The 14,809-nt window shown below is 37.0% G+C and overlaps 1 protein-coding gene across 7 annotated transcripts in view; it reads right to left on the bottom strand.

Annotated features, from left to right (window-relative positions):
• ZPLD1 (zona pellucida like domain containing 1) overlaps nt 1–14,809 on the bottom strand; it is a 317,360-nt gene that overhangs the window by 57,618 nt on the left and 244,933 nt on the right. For 3 of the 7 annotated variants that reach the window (XR_011503139.1, XR_006528378.2, XR_011503141.1), the window contains one exon: nt 5,858–14,769. The exons of 1 other annotated variant lie outside the window; for it this stretch is intronic. The gene's annotated coding sequence lies outside the window, so the exon portion shown is untranslated. Of the gene's footprint in view, nt 1–5,857; nt 14,770–14,809 lie in introns of those variants that run through there. 3 more of the 7 variants (XR_006528379.2, XR_006528380.2, XR_011503140.1) reach the window with 3 other exon arrangements.

The raw sequence follows: 14,809 nt of genomic DNA, 5'->3' as shown, positions 1-14,809 counted from the left end.
TAATTCAATCAATTTTTAATCCAAGAGTTTTACATATATAGATGTAATTTCAAATCAACTTCTGGACCCCAAATCTGATTTTCTTTTGTATTAAAACCATATAAAAATCAATATAAATTACTTCTAGTGATGGATGAATTGATTTGAGGATTTTAACTTAACTGATATTTCATTAAAGTTGAAAATTTTAATTTCACTAGTGATGTAATCTTTAAAAACTAAAGCATTATCTTGTGGGGCTGGCCTGGTGGTGCAGCAGTTAAGTTCGCACACTCCGGTTCGGAGGTCCAGGGTTTGGCAGTTCAGATCCCGGGAGTGGCAGGCAACCCACAGATAAAGAGGAAGATGGGCACAGATGTTAGCTCAGGGCCAATCTTCTTCCAAAAAAAAATTAAAATTAAAATTAAATTTAAAGCATTATCTTGATCAGGACTAGTTGCTGATACACTTGATCTTCTACATTTTGATAGTATGGTACTATCCCTTTTGTAACAAGATAACCATTCACTGAGCAACATTTCCTGAGAATCTGCAGAGGACCCGGCACTCTGCTAGATACTAAATACAAAGGTGAATGTAACATTCTTTCCCTCGTGAAGCTTACAGGTTTATTAGGGGAGAAGAAAGGTATACATCTAAGTGATGTGGGCAATTTCGCTCCCCAGGAGACATTTGGCAGTGTCTGGAAATATTTTTGGGTGTCATGACTTGAGGCGGAGGACTCCTGGCGTGTAGTGAGCCAAGGATGCTATCAAACATCTTACGGTTCTGTTAAAACATCCTACATCAGAGAATTATCCAGTCTAAAAGGTCAGTGGTGTTGACTTTGATAAACCTAGATATAAATGCAGCTCATTTTAAGAATGCTATTATGGAGTGGTGCACAGACCCTGGTGGGAACACAGAAGGGGAGGTGGTCAATTTTACAAGCAAGAAGAATTGTCTTGATAGGGGAATACTTTGAAAGAAGAGCTTTGTGTGAGCTGATTCTTGAAATACTGAACGGAGAGATGGTCCTGTGGAGAGGAGTTTTCCAGACTGAGGCAGCAAAGTGAGCAAAGGCGTGGAGGTATAAAATAACTTACCTTTGGGAACTATTGGAAGTCTAGAGCGGATACGATGGGTATGCAAATAGGGAGACCTGGCGTTGGGCAGGGAAGTAGAAATCTGATGATTGGCAAAGACTCTGAATCTGTAAAACTTAGCCTAAGGTTGACTGTATCATGTCTTAGTAAAGCCATTGTGCCTGGCTTCCAGCTACACCATTTTGTAACGAAGACAAAGCACAGCAGACCACATCAAGCTTAATTTATAGTCTTGACCCAGTTTAAATTCCAGCTTAAATATAGGGGGAAAAAAGAGCAAATTTGGTAAATTAACCAAAAAATTGAATTCCTTGCAAGCAAACATGGCTAATGATACAAAAGATTATTATTCTCTACTAATGAACTTAATGTTATCCAGGCTATTGAAAAAGCTACAAAAACGTAAATCTTCAGTAATTTACTGTTTGATGCCATAAGTAAATAGATTATAGTCTGAGCATCTGCTCATGGTTCAAAACATACCTTTAAAATACGATCTCCTAGCAGAAAAATATGATTATTACCTCTGCATCATTATCATAGACCTTCTTTAAAGGGAGGGAAAAAAGCTTTAAATGTCTTGAAAGAAATGTAGAATTTGCTGCCATACCTAACATGATCTTGTTATTATATTATGCAGTTGTTAACAATAAAGATGACTATATTTTATTTTGAGGACGTTTCTGAAAGTCTCTAAAAATGAAAGTACATACGCCATATTTCCAGATTTTTATATCCAGCTAAGTATTATAATAGTCAGTAAAGAAAAATAAAAAATCACTTAGGGACATTAAAAAATGTATAACTAGAAGCAATGGTTCAAATAATAGTTCTGATATATGTCTCAAAAGATAAAGCTAGTGACTGAAAAATGAAATAATAAAGAGATATTATCTATTATGTATTAAAAGAAATACTAAGTTTTTAACTGAATTCAATCCCTTTGCTTTTGCTATCAAATTTATTTAAACTGACAGTTTAAAGATGTTTTGCTTTGGCCCCAAAAATCAATTATAAGCAGCCAATTCAGAGTGGCAAAACAAATAATGTCACACTCCTAAGAACCAAAAAGATTATTGTCTCACATACAGGAAGCTAAGAAGTGAGGTTTCTTTCTCAACATCAACAACAGCTGCTTTTACCAAGGGCAATCTTAGGATAGAGGGAGGCTAAGTGATCACCCAAGAAATGGAAACCACAATGTTTCCTCTAAATCATGGAGGACTTCTCCCAGGTTATGTGAGATTCCATGTCAATTCTAACAATACTAGGCTAATCATTAAAATAATTTTCGTTTAAAAGAAAAACAAACCATAATTATTTTCAACTATCGTTATCATCTTTGTCATTAGAGAAGATGCCACCCATATTCAGCCAGTTTCTCTAGTGTGATAGAACCCTGGTAAGAAATCTCAAATACAAATCGTCTGTTTGCTTCCATTAATGGAACTTCTGTGGGCCACAGCCCACTGGCAGTGGACCGTGGATGGGACTTAAGTCTGAAATACAATGGTGTGGCAAATCCTAAGCGACTTTTGACCTCAAGCTCTAACCTCAAAATTGAAGAAGCTACAGAAAGGGTCTGTGCCTTCTCCAAATCTGATCAAAATATTAGGGATGGGATTGCAGTTCACAAAATAAAATTTTGTTTTTACTTTTCTGCACCCAAATATGGGAAGACGTTTTTCACTTCCTTTTGCTATATTTAAGATACTTCCTAGCCCAACCCTAAGCCATCACAGGGACCACACCACCAGAAGAATTTTCCTGGAGGTTGCCTTGTATCAAAAAACATGATTAAATTAAAATGAGTTTTCTGTGCTTACTAAAAAGGCAGCATTTGCAGTCACTTTAGGTGGCTTCAGTGCTGGGCACTTACCCAAGTCCCTGGTCCTGTGGAGTCAGCTGTCCTCCATGTGCCTGGTTCTGCTGCATGTGACTGAGTGTTCAAATGCCTGGCCTTACCAAACTGTTTCAGAAAAGATTCAACCCTTCAAATGAGAGAAGAGTTGCTCATTATGAGAAGTCTTTAAAAAAAAAAAAAAAAAAACAAGAAACCTGGATTTTAGACAAGCAAACGCTCCGCAGGTCTCAGAAGGTTTGCAAGACTAATCATCACCGACATGAAACTTGAGCTCATCTTTACAGACTTTTGTTTCCTTCCAGCTACGTCTCTTTCAATTTTTGTTTCATTCCCTTACTCCTTTTTCCAGCTTGCTTTTGATCTTCCATTTTATACTGTACAGAAGTCTTGAGCGGTATGTGTGAAGTGAGCCATCACCAACCCGATGAGGGAAAGCCTGCTGGTCTAGAGAAAAATCATAAAGTAAGAAATAAGGCCTGAGATTGGATGCGGAGTGAATCTGCATGGTTATCAATGTCCTGTTGTGCTTCGTGAAAGATGCCTGGTCCTTTCAACACTGCATTTCATGTAGCGATGAAAACGGGATATGGAATATCATCGTGAAAACTGGTTTGAGTGGGATAATGATGATTAAGGGGCCGTCAATGCAAAAACCCAACAGGACCCAATTGTGATGAGTGAGCTCGATGCTGAACCTGCTTCATAATCTCTGCTTTTGTTTAGGGGCCTCCAAACAACTCTCACTCCACCAGCCTTTGGAACTTGGGCCCAGTTTGGACGTCATCTAAGCATTCCACCTCAACAGCTCTTATGATTTCCCACTGAGAAGAAAAGTGGGAAGCTGGGATCCAGGTGCCACAAGGAAAGATTTTTGAGATACTTTGACCATAGTAAAGCTTTATGCACTACTGTGCTTAGGGACGACCATGTAGAAGATTGAAGCCCGTTGTGTTGATTTCTATTGCTACGTCAACTGTGTAACGAGTATGGCTATCCTGAAAAAGCACATTGCTTTCACAGTAATACCACTGGCATATACTTTTCTAAAATTTCATTTTATTCAACCGGCTCAGGATACTTTAACAACATTTACTTTCTCAATTACTTCTGTGACAGAGGCATGTTGCCTTTGGCCACTGTGAACTGAGATTAAAACCCATGAATTCAGCCTTTTAAGATTTCTAGTCACTCCCCTGAACCAAATGCTTTCCCTGAATGGTAAGTGAATTTAAAGCTAATGTAACTACCAGAAAAATAACAGCCAGAGGCAAGTCACGAACCTTCCATCTCCTGTTTAGTGTTGAAGAGAGTTCCATGTTTTCCGCCCCAAACAAAACCAGGCTCACGTTCTCCAGGGGAGTGTCAGCCCCATAAATGAGCAAACTTATAATACCATTCTACTCATGAGTAAATATGAGATACATGAATCTACCGATTTTTTAAATATCATTAATATAAATTTCCTTGTATTTTTGTGGTTAAGAACTCCTATTAAAAACATAAAAATGATTCCAGGAAACCTCTTTTAGGTCTTCCTAATTATGTTGACAGGAACTGCAGCTTTTCCTCACTCTGCACAGGCTGTTTTACTCTATAAGGAGGCTTTCGAGCTTGGTGTTTCCAAGCAATGTTTCAGGCTTTACTTGGAGTGCATATCTGCTGTGTTCTCTACTATTTTAAAAGCTAAAATGAAAATGCAACAGGTTCAAGCAGCAATTAATAAATTCTGTCATTTATAGAAAAAATCAGTAGCCTCCATCCTATGAGAAAAAGATCATTTCATAAATATTGAATACCACTACCCGCATACCCTGCAAGTTGGTTAGCTAAAAAGACAGTAATTCCATTAGAGGCTTTCAGCAAGGAAAAGATAAAATAGTTGAGATAAAGTAGCTGACATTATTCGTTACTATTTTGCTTCCAAAATGTATGTCATAGCTATGTCATACGTTCCACAAACTTTCAAGGGAAAATTTTGCCAGTTATCTGAAAACTCTGAGCCCTTTCTTAAGGGGATTTCTTGTCTTACAGTTTGTGTGACGTGGCTGAATATTTGATTAACCATAGATGCAGCATATGCTTGTATCAGGGAATCATTTTAGCCATATAAAATATTCATCAGTAGCTGATAGCACCAGAAGTGGAAATCTGAGCAGCTATCCTGTCCAGAAAACGATTGAATGTTTCACAATCAGAAGACAGGAGACCAACGCCCTTTAGTTCTTAAGGAAAGCTGAATTTAGACAAGGCAGGAGCCCTGACTAGTAACCATTTCCTTAGACTAGATGGTTCATTCCCAACTTCCTTTAAAAATCAGATAACTAAACCCTCAATGATTGGATTGCTCCAGCAAAAAATTGAAAGTAAAAATCCCTCCTTGTCACATAAAGCTATAGCAAAGCATAGTTAATAAGTCAGTACTTCAGAATCTTGCTTATAGGAGAGTTATTTCTATCATTCAATATAAGTATCATTTCAATACGGGACATGAAGGTGAGATTTCGTGTTTCCATTATTAGAGTCAAACCTAGAGTGATGAAATTGGCATTCAGTGGCAGTTGGTGTAACGGATAAGGGATGAAGGTTGATTTCCACTGTAGTCTCACAGTTATTTCTCAGTGATGCAACTGCACCCAGGGCTGTCCTTGCCCTATCTTTGCTGTGTACACTTACTTCCTGGATGATTCCATCCCATCCAGTTTCATAGCACTTGTCGTTTTCTAACATACTACATAACTTATTTTATGGGTCTTCCCCCTGCTGACACACACCTGAGTCTAATCCCCCTGCGGGGTCTCCGTGCTGCCTAATGCTCCCTAGTACCCAGAAGAACATCCAGCATAGAAGAAGCAGTCAATAATGTATTTTGAGTAAATGAATGACAAAACACAGTAAGAGATTACAGATGTACATAACTCTTTATTACAATTTGAAAGTGGGGAAATATGTTTTTCTCAAAGTTAAAGGAAAAAGTAGGTAAGACCAGTTTTAGCATAATTTTCTTTTAAAGCAAAATTTTAGCTTCACACTAAAGAATTGTATTATAAAATAAACATAAAAGCTTTGTATGTCTCAACCTCTATGCTTGATGAAATTTGTACCATCCAAACGTTTAGCCTCACTTTCTGTTCTTTTTTTGTTTTAAAATGGCCCTGAACTCAATACTATAAAGGAACTCATAAATATACATACCTTTATTTTTTGTTTTGCTTCAAAGAATCAATCCAGCAGCCAGAAAATAGTTTTTAGTATCCTAGATGCCTCCCTACCAAGCTACTTTAGTTTTCATTTTCAGGTGGCATGTGGGCATTTCCTGGACGCAGCCTAAGGGCTTTCATACTGCAGAGCTGAACTGTAGGAGAGCTGTAGGTTTTTCAGATCCTCACAAAATCACTTGTAGCCCATGTATTCTTATACACAAATAAATTGGTTCTACGTCCTAATGGGATTTCAGGCCACACAGCATTGTAGACAAATTACAAAAGCAGATTCAGCCACACTCGAAAGAGGACCCAAACAAGCTGTATACATAAGTGCAATCAATTTCCCAGGTCGACAAGTAATTTAACCAAATATTTCTAATCTCAAGAGTCTAAAAGCCAAATAAATTAGCCTTACTTTTTGATCAGCATAAATTGTTAGTTGATAAGTTAGCAAGCAGCTATAAGGCTAGCTTTATCGTCGTTTTATTGTATTGAAGATATTTTTGTACCACAAAAAGGGAAAATGTTATTAAAGGAATGTTGAATTCATTATTTTAAGACCATCAGTGGAAATACTGACAATATTGTGGCTCATATATCACATGATACTAAGCCTCTGTTTGTTTTTTCAGGTACTTTTAGAGATTCCTCTTATGTAAACATTAACTGATATATTCTAGATGTTTTCAATGAAGAATTCATGGTGATTACAGTATTTACAGTACAATAACTTCTTAGTAGTTATTTATTTACAGATGATCAATTTCAGGAACTAGCTTTACTAGGTATCTGATATTGAATAACTTTAAGAAAGTTTTTAAATCACCCCTAGATTTATAAGGCATTTCCTTGTTTCTTGGATTACTTAAGCACACTCATTTCTGGAAATGCCTGATCAAAAGCATTAAATGTAAAATAATTGTAAATTGGAGCACTGACGGCTATAAAAGTGCAATTACTGTATCAGTTCACCGATACAGTGCGATTTGCCAATAAAAGCACTGAAACTGTGGTTTGTATTTCCAGCAAATCTTTGTTGAAAGCCACAAATTGGATAATGGCAGGAAAAATTGTTCTCATAATATCTCTATTGCCATAATAAGGTGGGCCCATTCTTTTTAAAACCAAGGGTCTAAGACATTTCTAAGCCTAAAACATAGGCTAACACAATAGTTTCAATACACATTTTAGGACGGTGGCAGTTTCTCCCAAACTCCTTGGTTGAACAAACTTTAAGGCCTTCGAGGGCTGGAAGGTAATGTAAATAAGTGATGTGAGCCACCTGGTGAATGGCATATGTGCATATCGAGTAAGTAGTTCAAACTGTGGCCAATGTTGCCCGAAATTCCAATTTCTCAAGAAAAGAGCAGACTAAGATTCTTATTTGCAACCACTCGAATTTTATATGTTGTTTCATGTTTTTAAATCTTTTGCACATATTTGGACTGAATTAAACCTTTGAGCTACCAGTTTGCCACCTTGTCTAGACTTCTGAAAAGTCAATGATATTTTCTTCTAGAAAAAAATGAGATAGCTTCTTGCCAAAATCTTGTTCTTTTTAGACAGTACTGCTCAATTACCCAGTAGAGGCATTTTCCTGAGTCACAGAGGACATTCCTATGCCCGTTAGTATATTCATTAGACTGAATGTCTACAGGACCCAACATCTCAGTTTCACATATATATTTTTATCACATAAAAAGTCACCACATCTTGAAGAGGAAAATGGTAAGTCCAAATGTGCCATGTTGATATTAGTTCTATTATAATCATTTCAAAGTAGATTGGTCATAACATCATAGTTGCTTTTTGACACACTCAGGAAGATATTCGGTGCCATTATCCTAACAAAACAGAGGATAAGAGATGAAGAACAAAATTAATGTGTTTTAGTCTTTTAAACCTATGGCTTTGACCTACAGAAACATATCAGTTAGGGATGAAACTGCAACACATATGGAAAAATATCCACTCCCTACACCTTCTTCATGAATGAAGCAGTTCATCAGTTTTTCTCCATTGTGATTTAAAAAAATTCTTTCTACCTTCTAACTCCCCTCTCCATATAACCAACATTAAATATAACAATGAGAGTATATCTATACCTATATCTATATGTATATCTATATATATATATATATATATGAAGAGAGAGAGATGTACCTCCTTTGTTCCGTTTCTTTGGAAGACTTGACTAATACAGACAGCTAGTTTTACACATATTGCTACTAAACTCCATTTCTCCTATCTTATAACTTTACAGATTTTTTCTTTTTATCTTTTTTATTTATTTTTTACTTATCTGTTTACTTATTTTCTTTTTATTCTTTTGTCTGCACCAAAAATGAAAATTTATACTTATTCACAACAAACTTTATCTTATTGAGCCAACTCGTTATTCTTGGCTGAACGATCTTTTGAAGGCTTGATTCTGATCTCCCACATACTCACTGTCTGTCCAGGTTTATGTAAAATACAGAGAATAGAATCATACTTGCTTCGTCAAGTCTTGTCTTTTGAAGTCAGATCAGTGTAAGAGTTACGTGACTTTCTAAGGAAATGGTCTACACCAGCCAGAGCCGATGTGAGTGTTGTTACTGTTTTTCCCAAGTGTAAGAGCTACCTTAATAGCTATTTTGAATCATACTAGCCAAATTAGAATGCTCAAGTTGAACAACACAGTTTTTTCTTACCTAGCTTATTAAATTCTCAGAAGAGTCAAAACCCTTTGAATAAATAATCCCAAATGAGTATTGAATTGAGCCCATGTACCCCAAGGGAATTTAGACCATCTGCTAATTCTACTGAGTGAAGGCTTTCTTTTATATACTCTCAGCTTTGGAGAAATGGAATCCAATTTGCCTCTAGCTCCCATCTTTTCAACCCAGAGTTAAGTACTCTGTCTATCTAAAACAAACTTTTACAACCACTTTGTGTTATTTGAAACCCAATGTATTTCTCCCCAACAATGAACACAGATGGGTATATCAAGGACACGGAAAAAGTATTTCTCAAACAGACACAATTCTTTCTTAGAATCTGGTGTCCTTTAAAAGCATTTTCTAAAACATTTGTTAACCTTTATATAAACAATTAATAGGTCAAATAATTCTTTCCTTTTACTCAATAAATATTTTGGAAGGTGACCGTTATTGCATCTTGAAATGTGGCAGAAATCTATTGGTATTCTTATCTGACCACCCTTTCCATCCCCCACCCTCTTTCTGAACACAGGCATGTGTAGCAGCCTTTCATGAACAAGGAATCCATTCAGGACTTACAGCCCTGGGCCAATTTCCACTCAACAGGTTTCCTATGCACTGGTAGGTGCCAAATGGCAAGTCTCGTGTTTCTCCAAAAGAATTATGAATAGAGAGGGGATTAAACTCTAAGTGGCTTCCTGATTTCACCATTTCTGAAGTCCAGTGTTAGGTTGCTGAAAGGTCACTTCATTTGTACCATCAGGAGACTAACAGGCTTTAGAGATTGAGTGAGTGATGTAATAATTTGTGTGTGTGTATGTGTGTGTGTGTATGGAATATTGGAATAGCTAGCAATCTGTTGCATTAAAAGCACATACACATTTTTGAGCATCTCTTCGTTTGTTGAAAACAGCTCTTCCGTGATTTCAGGTTTAAATGAGGAATGTGAGGAATGTTTAAACCTGATTTCAGGTCTAAATTAAATTATTGTAATTTTAATAGCAATCTGTGTAGTAACAGAAAGCCAAAAGTAAAGAAATGCAGGTATTTGCCCAATACTGATTCTTAACTCTACTCTAAGAAAATATTTACTCATTGTCTGACTATAAAAAGTAAAATGTCCTCAGGATGGGAGTGTACCTATAAATGTCCAGTCTATAAATACCAAAAGCCAAACTGCAGCAATGGCTCCACACACTCATGTTCAATCAGATCAATATACAATCAAGATGAAAGAGGAAACATAACTCACCCTGAATGGGGCACTCTCCAAATTATCAAACATGAAATTAAACAGGAGAGAAAACACTAAAACTATTGCTTTAATGAATATAATCAGTCATCTGGAAAATGAGTTCTATACAGATATAATGAGTTCCCAAGAATAATTTGTGCAAAGTCCAATCGATAGTGTTAGGCTTGTATAAACCTTGCCTAGTGCCATCTTGTGTAAACCTTGTCTGGTGCCATCTTGGTGGTGATTTTTTGTACTGAGCACTGTCCAGCATCCCCTGTGCCCTCTGAGGCATGGGACTGCTGAATAGCCACATTTGAACCACATAAGCACGCAAGATTATCTGTGAAGGTTTATTTGACGTGGACCACAGTTGAGCTCTCACCTTGAAATCAAGAAGTGGCATTGCTGGAATTAACAACTTTGGTAGAGTTAGTTTGTAATCCCTACTTCAGTAAGACGTGGAAATTCCATAGGCAAGGGTTACTCACTGATATTCCACCTAAGGGATTTTCCTTCTTTTCAAGGAGGTTGTGACTTCCTCCATTTTTAAGAAATGCAAGTTAAAAAGATTCAGAAGAGTCAGGAAACAAATACTCCATAGAACTGAAATTAAAGGATAAAATTAATATCTTTGATATGTTAACGTTTTCAAATTAATTTTATTTTGTATAATTTCTATATTACCAAGGGTAATGTTCTGGCCAGCAATATGTGTGAGTGTGTTTTTGTCAACAGCCGTGTATTCTGTTTATTGAGGACTGTCCCCAAGGTACATTGTGCTAGATATTTAGAAAATCTCTTGAGGATCAAATACATTTTTTCCTCAAGCTCACTGTATTATTACATTTGTTTATTTTTTTCAGTTATGGCTGAAGTAGGTGGTTTCCACCCACTTCTAAACTGATTTAAGGGATATTATAAGAAGAATAGATACAATACAGCTACTATGAAAAATGTAAAGTACAAGAGTCAAACAGGGAAAGAGGGATTTAGTTTAAGAGTCCGTAAAGGAACTCTGAGTAAAATAGGAGCATATCTTCAACAGCAACTTAATAGAAAATGAAGAAAACAGCCATTCTTTGTATACTATTTCTTACCACTGTTCTCAGGGAAAAAAAACTTGAGAAGAAAAGGTTAAGTGATAGGAATTTTTTCTTTTCTGTAAGTGTCTCAATCATCTTCTGGTAATTTTTCTTTTTCTCAAGACTTAGTCCTCACTTTCTACAGAAATCACCCCTGTGCCAGACATTGTTAATTGCCCTCCTAATATCTCTTTTCTTCATCTCCCATTCTAATAGGACACAAATTAATTCAGTGGGTAATGTTTCCACTTTAAAATACTTGGCTTTCCACACTCCCATGAATCTGAAGACAGGCGTGTGACCCAGTTCTAGGCCAAGAGGTGTAAGCAGCAGTTAAGGTTGGGCTTTTCAGGGTGTTACGGTCTTCCTGACAAACCAGGCAAACCTACTCAATATATCTCTTGCCCTTTTCCTTTCCTTCCTTCCTAGAATTGAAAAGTGATGTCTAGAAGGGCAATGGCTTTTTTGGTCAATATGAAGAGAACAGCCTTGAACTAAGGATGACAATGCTGACAGCTAGGGGGAGGTTGGGACCTTGATGTCGTCATGTAACCATAACAACCGTGGACTACTGTCTGCCTCCAGACTCTACATTACATGAAAAATAAGATAAATAAAATAAAATAAAGGACCTGACTGAGTTTCTGTGACATATAGCTGAGTATGACCTTAACTCTTAGAATTCCATTATGTGACCCTTCTTGCTCTGGTTCAGGTGTTCCTTCTTGTTTCTATGGCATCTCCTATGATCCCAAACACAGTACTTTCTATCCCTCATGACCTCATAAATTTCAAGAAGACAGAAGTCGTGTCAATGTCTCAATCAATGATGTGCCTAGAACCTTGCACATGTCTACACAACACATAGGGAGCACACAGTACATTTGTTGAACATGGGAATAATGAAGAAATGATTGAATTACTATAATACCCACCTCTCTCAGATCTACTACTAACACCATAGTCCAGAATTCCTCTTTTTTTCACCTAGACTATTTTAGTAGCTTCCTCATGGTTCTCCCTGAGTTCTCCTTGCTGAAAAACCCTTCCCTAGCTTCCCATTATGTTTAGAATAAAACCAAAATCCTTTACACGCTCTGTAAAGCCCGTACCATCTAGCTACTCCCCGCTGCTCTGGATCTTTCTCCTTCCATTCTCTTCAGTATGCGCCAGCCACATTGGCTTTCTCTCGGTTACTGAAACATTCCAAGCTTATTCTCACCTTAAGATCTTCGTGCTAGATGTTCCATTTCCATGGGTTTTCACACAGCTGTCTCCTTCTTGCCTTTTCAATCTCAGTTTAGATCACTTCCTCAGAGAGGTCACAGCTGATAATTGAATCTAAAGGACCTCACCAAGCCCTCTATCCCATAATCTTGGGCCGTAAAGAAAATATTTTTGCTTCTGTGTAGTTAGGACTTCCTGAGAAAACCTTACTGAACTTGGAATCTGGGCTGAAACGCAATCCTTAGAGGGTGACTTATGACTGAATAAGAAATGAGAACTCCAGAGAGCTTTACCTTTCCAGAGGTATCTGTACATTTCAAGGGGAGATGCAATCCAGGACCAGGGAGACATTCCAAGTGGTGAAGACCCAGGATCTTTCTCATTACTTCTCCAAGGAAACTCCCTCAAAAGAGGAGGGAAGACAGCTGCCTCTCACTCCTAGGTAAATGTGCAGATGCATTTTTTGGATGAAATGTCTAGAGTGTAGAGTGACATCTGGCTTTCACCGCATTGCCCCAGAAAGAGGACATTGTAGCACAAGGGAACTGGCACGTTATTACCTGCTATAAATAAATAACAAGAAATCTTCTCTGATCCAGAAAACTCATGTTGGCATTCAGGTTAATATTAATAAATATAGTATTAAAAACCTAATATCTCCTTTTTTTAATAGTTCTTATCATCTGATACTAGGTATCTGCATCACTGTATGGTGGTCCGTGAGTCCAGAGTCTTTGCTATGTTTATGCCCCGTGTCTAAAAGAGCTCCTAGTAGGAGATCAATAGATACTAGTTGAATGAATAAATGAATCAATCGCTGAAATGAGAATATTTTGGAGAGCTGGATTGTGTAGCTTTCTACTGATTTGGCTTAAAGCAGAGGGGGTATTACAAATTTTAGAAAAAATGATTATCTCAGCTGGCCTCCTAAAGAATAGTTAACGTAACATATATTTGAAAATAAAGGTTTTTATAAATGCCTCAAATTAAGACATTTGTTTTTATAATAAACTAATTTCCTTATGACTTAGCTACTAGGTGTGTAGTTAATGAGATTTATATTCTATATCAATATTGAACAATTTATCTGTATTCCTGCCCAGCTGCAGAGCAGCTGAGTTGAGCAGAATGAAGACCTCCCTCAAAAAGCAGTTTTAGTTCCTCCCATCTGTCTGAACAAGAACACAAGTAAATCCTCAGAGTTCCGAATCCTACATTAACTGAAAAACTTTAAAAGAGCCTACTTTAGCAATTCTCAATATCTTTGAGTACCACCTGAGCACTGACAAGAATTTAAATATGAAGAGGACTACACCTTAATGGCATTCAAGATGAGTTATTCCCAAAACACACTCCACAGGACCTGCACAGCAGACTTGTTAAGCGACATCCACTTGGAGACTGAGAATAGCTTCCAAAAATGGTAATTTTCCTTTTGGTGGAGTTGATATTGAGCTCTTACTTCTGAGAACATTTGCACAATTTGTTCCAGCCGATCATCTCATTTTAGAAACAAAACAAACGTATTGACACCATAAACATTTGCTAAATGTAATTCTTGAAGATTTCACTCAAAGAGAAAGTTGGATTCTGACTCATGATGGTAGATTAGAGAATGGCTGGAATTAATGAACCATTCTCTTAAACATCAAAAATTTTAAACCAAGGTTTACAGTAAAAATCATTTCTCCTTTAAGATCTGCTGAACGTAGCACGTATTTTTTAAATTCCATCGTAACAAATGAGTCAAAATTACATAGAATTTGAGGAGAATGTAAACAAAATGTAAACTTTTGAAAGCAAAGCTGACCATAACCAACATATTTGGTCAACCATTTAGAGAGGTAGCCATCCTAAAAGATTATTTACAAATGTGTTGCAACTGTACGTAAGAGGGTCCAGACTAAAATCCCATTGGGAAGGTGTCAACTAAATATAACTGATAGAAGATAAGCTATATGTTTGGATGTTGAAGGTTGCCAAACCCAATGCCTTCTTCAGGAGGGTAAAATCTGGGTCAGCAAGAGTTGAGAAGTAAATACCGTGTGTTTGTGTCTCTAGCACACTCCACTGAACAGGGCGCCCTGATTGGCAGGTGCGAGCCTCTGGCCCTCTCAACAGGTGTGTCCCTGTAGTAAAGAAGGGTGCATGCCAATCTATTAACACTGTTTCTAAAGATCATGTAAATACTTTTGGTCTGAGTTTTCTTAAAATCATCTGATTTCCCAAACAGACATCACTTCTCAGAAGAAAATGTGCTGATCTTCCAATGTCAGTGTTTCCAACCACTTATCAATTCAAAATAAATTAATTCTTCGTGAGGCTCTTGCAGTTTAGTAGGCATAAATCAGTCTTCCAGAAGCTAATACCTACAGAGAAAGATAAAATCAAGTTCTAGAACCTACAAAA

The sequence above is a fragment of the Equus asinus genome, chromosome 5, assembly GCF_041296235.1.
Source record: "Equus asinus isolate D_3611 breed Donkey chromosome 5, EquAss-T2T_v2, whole genome shotgun sequence".
Taxonomy (NCBI): domain Eukaryota; kingdom Metazoa; phylum Chordata; class Mammalia; order Perissodactyla; family Equidae; genus Equus; species Equus asinus.
This window is presented reverse-complemented; position numbering and strand designations above follow the sequence as displayed.